Source organism: Macaca mulatta, chromosome 9, assembly GCF_049350105.2.
Source record: "Macaca mulatta isolate MMU2019108-1 chromosome 9, T2T-MMU8v2.0, whole genome shotgun sequence".
Lineage (NCBI taxonomy): Eukaryota > Metazoa > Chordata > Mammalia > Primates > Cercopithecidae > Macaca > Macaca mulatta.
The window spans coordinates 57,287,478-57,299,776 of record NC_133414.1 but is presented as its reverse complement, the minus strand read 5'-3'; the positions used below and the strand labels follow the sequence as shown (position 1 = coordinate 57,299,776).

General features: G+C 41.9%; 1 pseudogene; it reads right to left on the bottom strand.

Moving 5' to 3' along the window:
- Positions 1 to 999: 999 nt before the first annotated feature.
- LOC100424887 (eukaryotic translation initiation factor 2A-like) lies at positions 1,000 to 3,145 on the bottom strand (annotated as a pseudogene).
- Between the last annotated feature and the right edge of the window lie 9,154 nt (positions 3,146 to 12,299).

The following is a 12,299-nucleotide window of genomic DNA, read 5'->3' as shown; positions in this document are numbered from 1 at the left end:
CATGGTGGAAGATGAATAGGGGAGCAGGCATGTCACATGGTGACAGTGGGAGCAAGAGGGCAGGGGGAGGTGCCACACACTTTTAATTGGCTTATGGTTCTGAAGATAGTACAAGAAGTGCGGTGCTGACATCTGCTTCTGGTGAGGCCTCAGAAGCTTCCACTCACGGTGGAAACAACTAGATCTTATGAGAACTCACTCACTATCATGAGACCAGCACCAAGCCATTCATGAGGGATCCACCCCCATGACACAAACACCTTCCATTAGGCCCCACCTCCAACATTGGGGATCACATTTCGACATGAGATCTGGAAGAGATGAACATCCAAAGCATATCAGTGAGTGAATATAAGTTGAAGAGAAAGAAACAAATGTTCATTCTAAAGTTACAGAAGCAAACTTTTGTTTGCCTTGTTTTTATTGACTTCTTTTGGATTATGATCTAATGAGTTACATTTATTCGTTTTAGTTTAAAATACCCATATTCATTTATATAGTAAATACTGGTCTCTACTGAATGTCAAGATATTTGTCTTTTAGTCTATCAAACTTATCTAAGAAATTCATGTGTATATTTTCTATAACTTGCATTGAAAGATGTTAACTTAGTGGTCATTAATACATAATTTCCCAAATGTGCAAAAGCTTAGGTAAATGGTTAATATAATGTTTGAGCATTAAGTGTGGGTAGATGGATATTCAGGGTGCTCTCCTGGATTTAACCCAGATGTGTTTCTATGGATTTATTCTAATAAATCTGCTCTCTGTGAGTCTTTAAGTAACCATTTTCAAATCTTCCAGCTCTTGGAGAAGGGAAGTATCTTTTATTTTTCTAACTCATTGTTTTTCTAGCTATGTTTCAATTGCTGTGTTCTTTGAGGTTCAGCTGCTTTTGGATTTTTAGGTTCTTGAATTTTTCGTCTATCTCAGGATTTCCAGATGTTAACTGAGAGTCAGTTGCTTTTGGCTTTTTAGATTCTTGGATTTTCATCTATCTCAGTGTTTCCAGATGTTAACTGAGACACTGTATTTCAGGGTGTGCTCTGCGGGACAGAGGTAGGTGTCAAATCTGGACTCTTGTCACTTCTTACTTCCTGCTTTGCAGTTTTCTTAGCTTTATATTTCCTTTGATTTTTCAGGGCTGCTTTTGATCATGGTTTATCATTTCCTGGTTGTGATTTCTTATTCTGGGGTGATTTCTCTTTATGCAGCTTAGAATTGGTGATTGGTTTATTTCTTAAAGCTGGGAGTCTATCAGTCATTGTAAAGTTAGGTTCCTAGTTGGGTGCTTCACTTGGAACTGCTTGATAAGTTACTGCTTTTGCTGGAAATAGTTCATCCAGAAATGGCTGCCAAGAAACCTGCCATATTTCTACATTTGATGATACATCTTACTCATGCAGGACAGGACTGGTATAATGTCAAAGCTTGTATCCATTATTAACACACAACCTGGGAGCATGTGTGATAGTAAAAGGTGCTCCCATCTAGGTACCTAGCATAATATGTATGAACAGAGGCTACTTGTTTGGAAATAAGTTTGTAGCTTTTAATATCCCACACTCACGTTTGTTCTTCAGATTTCCGAATCCAGTTAGTATTAATATATGGCCACAAGGGCCAAATAGGATGCCTTAGAGCACCAGTTCCAAGGTCAAACACAAGATCACATTTCAGGTTGAAAATCATAGCTTTGGCAGGCATAAAACCATATATAGCATAAAACTCAGTAGAACCAGAATTCCAAATTATATCATAAATGGGGCTATGTTTTGGTAATTGAACAAATGACAGCATTTTCTCCATTGGTTGCAGTGCAATGCAGCCTTTGTTCCCCATAGCAGGAAGTTCTTGTCTTGTCAACATCTGTTCTCGCTATTACAAGCCAGCAGCGGCTTTTTCATTCCACAGCATTGTAACCTTATCAGCTTAGAGAAACTGCTGTTCGCTAAAGCTGCATGAGGTCCAAAAAAGTTGGGGTACGAGTATAATACAACAAATGAAAGTACACCCTTACTCCTGGAACATGGACAGACCCCTGTGTGACTGGAGTCCAAGCGATAACTCACAATTAATGTTTTGCAAAGACAATTTACTTATAATTTTATAAAATTGTCATTTACAAGGAAGTGAACTTTATTGTTAACATTTTGGACACAAAACAGTTTCATCATCTGACCAGATGGATACCAATTTGCATTTTTTTCTTGATGAAAGACTTCAAGCACACCCCACTCTCACGTGATGGAGTTGCAGGTTGAGTCTCCCAGCAGTGCCATGTGTAGGGAAGTGTAAGGCTGCTATATTGCCAGGACATGGGACTTTGGTAAGAATTCAAGGCAAAGTGCATTTGGAGGTAGAAGAAGTGTAGTAAACCCATGTTAGTGACACAGATAATATTTATAATTTTTTTCCTTTGCCCCAACAAATGAGGGTCCAACTGTTGCTCAAGTTATAGACTTTGTAATTTTCCTGAGATTTCCTTGGAAACACTATGCTTTCTGCAAAACATGGTGGTGCATTCACCATACAGAGTCCTTCTGATCCTCAGTTGGGTTCACATACCGACTGTGGGAACTTAGAAGCATCCTTATCTCTGAGTCTGTAGCCAAATCTTCCAGGAGTGGCATGGACAGCCCCACCATCTCCTGGAAAACAGTTACCTTTCTTTCCAATCCCCCTTCTTGTCATGAACTGTTATACTGCTGCTGGGTCTCTTATTTGACTAACTTGGGGGAGGTCTGTCCTCCCCTCCCCGCTGGAAAGTAATGGGAAATGCATGAATTCTCCAGGTACACAGCCTTTGCTTCTGCAGTTTCTCTTTGGCCATATGAATAAGCCCGCAATGAATCCTCAGCAGTAGGAATTTGGATTGCAATTGGTGCTCTCTGTCACCACCTTATTGATGTCAGCTGCAGAAACCTCCACCCGGTCTTCAGTGGGGTCCAAATGAACCAGAGCAGGAGGAAGGAAATAAACTGCCGTCCCTCCATAGGCTCCTATCAATTCACACTCAGCACCAAGGCCATCTGGCACCTGACTCACATTCCGCAACTGTGTCCACAGAATCTGAGATCTGGCAGGGCGGGGACTGACATCCCTCCTTCCCCAACTTCCAGCCTGATTCTTCTGGTACCCTCATCTCGAAAGGGTCACTACCATCCTTTACTTCCTCAATCCAATAATGTAAGCAATTGGCTCAAATCTCTTTCACTCCCTTTCCACAAAGAGTTCACAGTCAGATACAAACACACCTCATACTCCACCATGCATCGCTGCTCTTACTACCACAGCTGTGTCACAGTGATACCTCCTCCCCACATCCCCTCCTCCATGGCCTCTGCAGTGCTCTCTCTGCTTGCTTTCCCTTTCTCACTTTACTCACTGCATAACAGCAGCATGATTCTCCAAGAAGTTATTCCATCCATCTCCCTGTTCAAGGCCCTAGAACACCACTCATGGCACCTACAGTAGCTCCCCACGCCTGCCATTCCCCACACACCTGTCCCTCCTGCTTCCCAGCCTCAGGCTGAGTGCCTGTCCCCTGCTGGATCCCCAGCCAGGCTGCCTCTGGTGAGCATGAGCCTCTCTGACCTGGGAGCTCTGCACGGTTCCCTAGGCACCCTAGGTGTGAAAGCCTTGTCCTGGGTCCTTCTGTGACGGCTTCCTTCTTACCTTCAGATGCTACTTTCTGAAGTAGCCTCTCCCGGGTCATATGTACCTCACTGCCCTGTTACTACCTTGCCTGGTCATGTGTTGACTGGCCAATTGTCTGTCTTCCCAGGCAGAATGCTGGTTCAGTGAGGGGAGGAGCGAGGTCTTTCTCACCATTGCTCCCCAGCCCTAGCAAGGAGCCTGGCACATAGTGGGTGCCCAATACATGTTTGTTAAATGAATTAATTAGATCCTTTCCTTAGACTTCTGTGTCCAGTGTGGTTAGGAAATAGCTATTGAATGAAAAGTAAATAGATGAATGGATCAGTAATGGTGTAATTATGTTGTAAATCCTTCTGCAAATGCCCCCGACATGCAAGGCAGCTCCTGGGTGTGAAAGCATCTCTTCTCACAGTCATGTTCATGCAGCGGCATTGTTTATAACCAGATTTCCTTTGATCTTTTGCAGGACAAGAATTCATCTTGTGTGGGTGGAAGAGATCATGACTCTGGAATTCTAAAACATCTCCCAGATTGATTTTTTTTTTTCACCAAGGAAGCACCTGTGGATGTGGGGTCCTAAATGAGAAAGTTCTGATTTTATACATCTATGATTTGGATGGAAACAAAAGTGAATCTCTGACCTTCTGGTCACCTCTCTGACTAGCTCTCCCATTCCTGTACATTTACTCCAGGGGAAAGTGCAGAGGAGGTGGGCCATGCCAGGAGGGGCACAGCCATTGGGGAATCTGAATTAGTGGATTTCAAGCAAGGTTAGTGTCTGGGGCTAGGACCACCTGGAAGCTCCTGTGGTCTTCCAGAACTGACACAAGTGGCAATGAAAATGGCCTGAAGGAGAGGTAAAGGGACTTACTACAACAGCCACTGGCCCCTGCCTCTGGGTTTGCCTTTTGTCTTCTCTTCCTTGCTCTTTAAACCTGGCTATCCTTACTCTCCCTTGGAGAACACTCCTCCCAAGACTGACTGTAAAGTAAGGCTGCCCCTGCAAAGCCCAAAGATGAGCCTGGCTGAGAAACAAGGAATACTCTCCTGGCTCTCCAGACTCCCCTCTCCCCACTGTTGGTGAAGCTCATGGCTGGTGAAACCTTGGCACGTTTAAGCTCTCCATACAAGTAACTCCTTGATTGTAGATTTTGGAAGCATCTGAAAATACAAGACAGCGTTAAAGTATGCATGTGTGTGTTCGAAAGAACAGATGGGAAAATCCCTTTCCCATAGCTATTAATAACCCTTTCCAGGCACTAAAAGAACAACAGCCATAACTCTCACCCATCCAAAGAGTGCTGAGCACAGCACTTTCTTACTTTACACACCTCCTCCCTCCTAATTGTTCACTGATTGGATTTCTGTTCTGATAACTCTCTTTAAAAATTTAGTTTTATGAGAATTTCTCCCGTGTCTGAGCTCTTTCATTTGGACAAGCTCTTCACCTCTGTGGCTGCCTCTTCTACCCTGTGAAACTGGACCAGGGTGGCATCTGCTCCCAGAGGTGCTGCAGCCCCAAACGGGCATGATCATCATGTGGCTAGGGCCACTCAGTGCAGTTCCAGAAGACCCTAACTCCCCACAGAAGAATCGCCATGTGGGCCAAGTCCTACATCTTCTGGCACTTGAGGTCCCTTCATTTTGTCTCCTGCCACTTGATAGAGGCCTGGTGTTGAATGAGCACTCTGTGAATGCTTGTGGAATGAGGATTTTCACCTCTCACCTCTGCTCCCTCTGCTAACCAAGTTCTCAAGATTCTTGGTCACATCGTGGCCTTTCCTGGGTTTGAGTCTTTGAACAAGAACAAGGTGTTCTGTCTGCCCATCTTGCCTTAAGAGCACCCATTTTCCAGTTTCCTGATGTTGAGTCCCTGTGTGTTTACCTTTGAAAGGAACAAATTGAAAATTTGCAAAAGGGTTGAAAAGTGGAAAATGGTGCCGTAAATAGTCTGAGACATAAAGGAAATTTTTGATGAAAGGAAGTCAGTGGCATTGAAACCAGTGGTTTCCAGGATTCAGCACTGAAATGGGATAGGAATAGAAGGGCTTCCCCAGAGAGTGTGAACCCCCCCAGCTTGAAATAGCAGGGCTGGGAGCACTGAGACCAGGGTAGGAAGCAGGTTGGAGGGAAGGACTTGGAGGACCACACTAACACCCTGCCCAAGCTTCACTTGGCTCAGCCTGCAAGCCGGGGAAAGGAAGATGTGCCTGTAGGCTCTGAGCACCAGTGGGCAGAAGCACAGAATGTCTCAGCTGGCTCAGAGCTACACAATACACCCAGGAAACACCAGCCCCAATTACTCGGCCCTGCAGTGAACCCCTAATTCTTCTGGCAGCTGAGGCAGGATGAGCTAAGTTTGTATGAATGAGGGAAGTTGATCAAAATTTACTATTGAGTGAAAACATAAGTCACAAAAATTATATTTCCATATAGTACACACAAGCATGCACAAATACGCACACAGACACACACACACACACACACACAGAGAGAGAGAGAGAGAGAGAGAGACATCCTTACATCCCTGAAGGGATTTACAACCAAACGAACTCGGGATTCAGATTCAGAACTGGACTTTCTCTTACAGGTGTTGTCTTATTTCTCCTCCCATGCAATGATCTGGTTCCTGATTCTGAGGGACTGGCTGATTCTGAATTCCTGTTGGTCATGCTTTGAGGAAGAAACCTCCAGTCTCCTGACTGTGCATCTCAAACCCTGATTTCCCTTCCAGGACAGTTCCCTGTGTGCGCCTGCAGCCAATTTGCTTGCTAGGTTGACTATAGCCTCCCAGTAGAATCTATAGATTATCTGTGGGATGTTTGCACTCCATTGAGCCTAGTTTGATACATAAATGTTCAATTGACCATATCATTTAAGTAATGTCCAGATTGTGTCACTGGAGGGCTCTGGTTGGGGGCTGGACCTCAGGGTCCTGCAGAAAGATACTTGGATTTTCTCGTAAGTTTAAAGGGGACTGGATCTCAGCTGCCACTGCCATGTCACTAACCTCTTTTACTCAGCCTCTGCAAAACCCCTGGTTCTGATGGTACACAGGTGGGAAGGCCATTGTGCCTCCCTTATTCTGGGCCACAGGGGACACCCAGCTCTGAGCACTCAGCCAGAGGCCTCAGGAACACCCCAGGGAGACTGGCACCCAGCCAGCTCATTGCCTGACTTGGCTGCAGCCCCAGCCTGTCTTTGAGGTATTTAGAAAGTGCAGCATGAATGCCTCTGGCATGGCCCCAGCTGTGGGAAAATAAAATGCGTCATTTCTCAGAGACAAGTTCTCAGTGTCAAGTTCAGTGTCATTCAAGTGGCCCCTAACAGAAGAGTGTGCTTCCTGTCCAGGGAGTATTGCCCTTCCATGTTGGACAACTGCAGGCATCACTGTCCAGAGGACACAGGGACAACCTGAGAGAGATCTGGTTCTGATTTTCTATAAAGAAAATTCATCACCTGAATTTCCACTATTTTAATACAATCTCCATTGTTAAAAAATAAACTTTGGCACACTGAAATTTCAGAGTTTATTTAAGCAGTGATTCATGAATTGGGCAGCTCCAAACTAGGGTGGTTTGGAACTCCCCGGAGGTAGATGAAAAGCTTTAAAAGGGTGAATGTGGAAGCAGAGCAAACAAATTAGTTGGTTAAAATTTGAGCAATAGCCTTATTTGGACTATGTAGGTGGGAAGTTCAAAATGATATAACTAATAATGTTCAGTTGGCTGGTGGTGGGCTGAGCTTAAGTTTAATTTTTAAAAAATTAGTCATATATAGGAAACGAGTCTGAGTTAGGTTTCAGTGGTTTGTTTATATAGAAACCCAGGACATAGGAGCCACCTCAGTCTAATGGCCTCCCCATTTAATTATTTTAACATCGTTAGTGTTCTAGAACCAACCTTTATATTTTAAAGCGTATATAGAGCACTCTCTCTCACACACACACATACACTTGTGTACATATGCATACATATTTATTTTTGCGTATTGGTCTTTTATCCTGTGACCTTCTGAACTTACTTATTCTAGGTTGGTTGGTTTGTTTGTAAATTTCTTGGAATTTTCCATGTAGACTATTATGTCATCTCCCAGTATTGAAAGTTTTTCTTTCCAACCTATGTGCCTTTTAGTTTCTTTTCATTTCTCATTGTGCTGGCTGGATTTTCTAGTACTATGCTGAATGACAGTGGTGAGAGTGGACATCCTTGTCTTGTTCTAGAGCTTAGGTGCAAGCACTTAGTCTTTCACTGTTAAGTATAATAGCTGTGGATACTTTGTAGATGTTCTTTATTTCTAAACTTCTAGTCCTCAGTGGTCCCCTATCCGTGAATCTTTTTTTTTTTTGCTCAATTAAACTCTGTTAAATTTAATTTATCTAAGGTTTTTCTTTTAAAAGTTATATCTGAAATATTTTTGCTTGTTTGTTTTTTAAACTATGTATAGTTGGGTCATATTTTTGCTTTAATCCACCCTGTCAGTCTCTGTTTCTGCTTTTCATTTGGTGTGTTTAGACTATTTACGCGTTCAATAGTTATTGATCTATTATTTGATCAATATAATATAATATTGAGGTTATCTACCATTTTATTTTTCATTTTCTGATTATTTTGGTTGCTTGTCTTTATGTTTTCTTTTTATTCACTTCCTGTGGGAGGCTTAAATATTTTTAGAATTCCATTTTGACTTAGATAGTGTTTTCCAATGTATCTCCTTGCATATCTTTTTAGTGATTACTTATGTAAATTATATGTACATAACTTATCACAGCCCATTTGGGTTGACATTGTAGCAGTCTGAATGAATTAGAACACTTACCTACTCTTATGCCCCTTTACCCTCCCCCATTCTTAATATAATCATCTTTAATATTTCCTCTACATGTGTTGGGAGCTATACAGACATTATTACAAGTTTTGCTCCAGTGGTCAAACATACATTAGGAAATTTAAGAGGAGTAAAGTCTGTTGTATTTACCCGTATTTTTGCTTTTTCTGTCATTCATTCTTTCTTCCTGATGTTCCTGTACCCTTCTTTTATGAATTCCTTTCTGTTTAATGAACTTCCTTTAGACATTTACGGTAGGTCTGCTGGTGACAGATTTTCTTGGTTTTACTTTATCAGAGAATGTCTTGATTTCCCCTTATCCCCTGAATGATATTTTTTCACTGGATATAGAATTCTGAGCTGACAGCTCTTTTCTTTCAGCACTTGAAAAATGTGCCTCTTCCTTCTTGCCCCCGTGGTTTCTGAAGAGAAATCTTTTGTTCTTTGAGATGTTTTTATGCTGTGGTTAAGTTATTCTTTCCCTCTGACTACTTTGAAAAATTTTTCCTTGTCTTTAGTTTTCAGAAATTTGACTATGATATATTTTAGTATAAATTTCTTTGGTTTTATTCTGTTTATGGTTTTCTCAGCCTCTTGAATATGTAAATTTATATATATTTCCAAATTTGGAAATTTTCTGACATTATATTTTGAATACTTTTTCAGCCTCCACTCCTGTTCTCCTTTCCTTTGGGGACTTCAGTGACACAAATGTTAGACCCTTAGTTATAGTTCCACATGTCCCTGAGTTTATACATAAAAGACATCAGGTATATATATGTTAAATATAAATATATATCTTTAATGTATCTTCTTTCTGTTGTTCTTTCCTTTGTCGGGTATATTCTATTTTATTTTCAAGTTTACTGATTCTTTCCTCTCTTTTCTTCATTCTGCTGTTGAGTTCATCCATTGAGTTTTTCTTTCTGCTTTTGCATTTTTTAATTCTAAAATTCCTATTTTGTTCTTATTCATATATTTTATTTCTTTGTTATAATTTTCTTTTCTTTTTTGGTGGGGGGGACAGTCTCGTTCTGTTGCCCAGGCTGGTATTGCAGTGTTGAGATCTCAGCTCACTGCAACCTCTGCCTCCTGGATTCAAGCACTCCTCCTGTCTCAGCCTCCCGAGTAGCTGGTATTACAGGCATGCACCACCACGTCCGGCTAATTTTTTTTGTATTGTTAGTAGAGACGGGGTTTCACCATATTGGCCAGGCTGGTCTTGAACTCCTGACCTTGTGATCCATCCACCTCAGCCTCCCAAAGCGCCGGGATTACAGGGGTGAGCCACCGCACCCAGCCTCTTTGCTATAATTTTCTATTCTTTTCCAAACATCTTTATCTTTGCTCCTTGAAACATTTTTGTGGTGCCTGCTTTGAAATCCTTGTCGGAAATATTCCAACATCTGTGTCATCTTGATGTTGTAATTTGTTAATGATCTTTTCTCATTCAAATTGAGATCTTCTTGGATCCTGGTATGTTTAATTGAATCCCGGACACCTTAGCTATTATGCTGCAAGACTTTGGATACTGATTAAATCTTGTGTTTTAGCAGGTCTCCTCTGATGACATCTTAGCCATGAGTGGAAAGGGTATCTCTTTACTACTGGGTGGGCATTGAAGTTGAGGCTTCTGACAAGGTGTCTAGAGACACTGTGGGAGGTGGGAGGGAACTCATTACTGCTTAGCAAAGATGAAATTCCAGCCTCCACACTTAGTCTTCTTGACTTAGGAAAACTTGGGCAGATTTGAGGGAGCCCCTTTACTCTCTGGCAAGAGTGGAAGTGCAAGCTCTCTACCCAGCCTTTGCTAGTGGGATAAAAGTGGGGCTGCAGGTTTTTTCCTGTGGTGTTCTGCTGGAATAGAATGGTTATTGTCTAAAACTTTTCTGTCTTGTGAGGCTGTACAATTCCTGGTCCCTTGGCTAAAGTAAACAGCTTTTTCTTGTGGAGGATTGGGAGTGCTATTTTTGTCTGTATCTGTTGGCATTTCCGGGTCATTAGCTTCTCTAATACCTAGTCTGGAATATATGAGGCCAGAAGAAAATTCATAGAACTCACCATTATATCATTTGTTGGATTCTGAGGTCCCTAACTGGTCTGCCTTTTTTCTATTTACTTTTCAGTCTTCTAATTTTTTAAAAAATAAAGTCCAGATTTTTAACTATACTCAGCAGGAGGAATAGTTTAATATGTACAGCTACGCCCCCTTGGTAGAGCCTCTATCATTTTGTTTTTAATGTGTGTGTGTGTGTGTGTTTTTTAAACAGTTTACTGCTCAGTTTTGCTTTTATCCTAACTGAATTTCTTTACTTTTGAGTGAGGAAATTCAGCCCATTCACAATGACTCCAAATCCTGCTATAAAACAATGCATTTCTTCCATTTTGTTTACTACCTTTGTGCTTTGCAGTGATTACCTTTTCTTTTTTAGTTTGCTGATTTAATCAAGTAAAATTTTATCTTTCTTCCCTGTGCCCCAATGTCTTTAACTTGGATGATCTATTTTGCTTCTCAATTGCACTTTGAGTGGCCTCCTATGTGGCCCACAGCTACTAAGTATAGTGCTCCATTGATCCTCTGTCCATATTTTGAGGTTCTGGGAGAGTATTCAGTAGGAACACAAAAGCTGTGACTTCTCAATCTGTTCTTTGGAGCAAGTTTACATGCTTATATTTCTCTAAAAGAGCATAAGAAAACTAAGTTGTAGAGGTAGGACCCAGAGGCAGTGGATCACACTGACTTTAGGACTATCTGAATGCAGCTGTTTTCCCTGGGCAAGATGACAATCCCAAGGAAGTTATAGCCCTAAAACCTCACATTGTCATCATCTGAGTCTGTTCCACATTAAATGAACCCACTAGCCACAGCCTAAAGGCGACCTGGAGAGTCCACTTTGCGTAGGGAAAATAATTTCAAAGAAGTCCCTCTTGTCTTCAGCTGGTTCTTCTTAAAAGGTGACATGAGGGTATAACCCAGCATCCCAAAGCATCTCAACCGTCTGTCTTTTGGGTACAGGCCCTCCTTATCCATCATACTATTTTGGTGAATGAAGATGAAGTGCCTTGGCCTGGAGCCACCTGGACTGACAGGATTTTAGGTTAATTGTCTCCACCTGGGACTTGTCCATCATTACGGTTATCTTCTAAAGTCCGCTTATGTTTTAGACACAGTTGGTGCAGAAAAGCAAAGATTTGTGGAAATTATTTATTTATTTATTTATTTATTTATTTATTTATTTATTTCTGAAGCAGAAGCACATCCTGAAAGGCCTCACAAGTTCAGGTATTCACTCAAATTAGGTCAGAACACGGGAAGATGAACCTTATGTGTGCCCCATCGGACTCTGAACACTTGCTTAGCCTCTCTATGCCTCAATATTCCCCTCAATAACTTATTTTATTTTAGAGATAGGTTCTTGCTATGTTGCCCAGGCTGATCTCAAAGTTCTGGGCTCAAGCTATCCTCCTGCCTCAGTTCCCAGGTATCTGGAACTATAGGTGGCATTCTTAGTTTTAGGAGTCATAGCATAAAGAAATAAATTAGATAAATGTAAAGTATATCAGGTGATGATACGTGTTAAGAGAAAAGCAAGTCAGGAAAGGAGATATGGAGGAGGTTGGAGGGGGCTGAAGCTTTAAATAGGTTACTCAGAGAACTCCTCACCGAGAAGAGGGCATTGAGCAAGGATCTGAAGGAGGTGGGGGAGGAAGCCCCGTAGATGTCTGGGCCAGGGGTATTCGTGGTAGGAGAAATAGCCAGCATCAACTCCCTGAGCTGGGGCATTCCTGGGGTGTCAGAGGTTCAGAAAGGA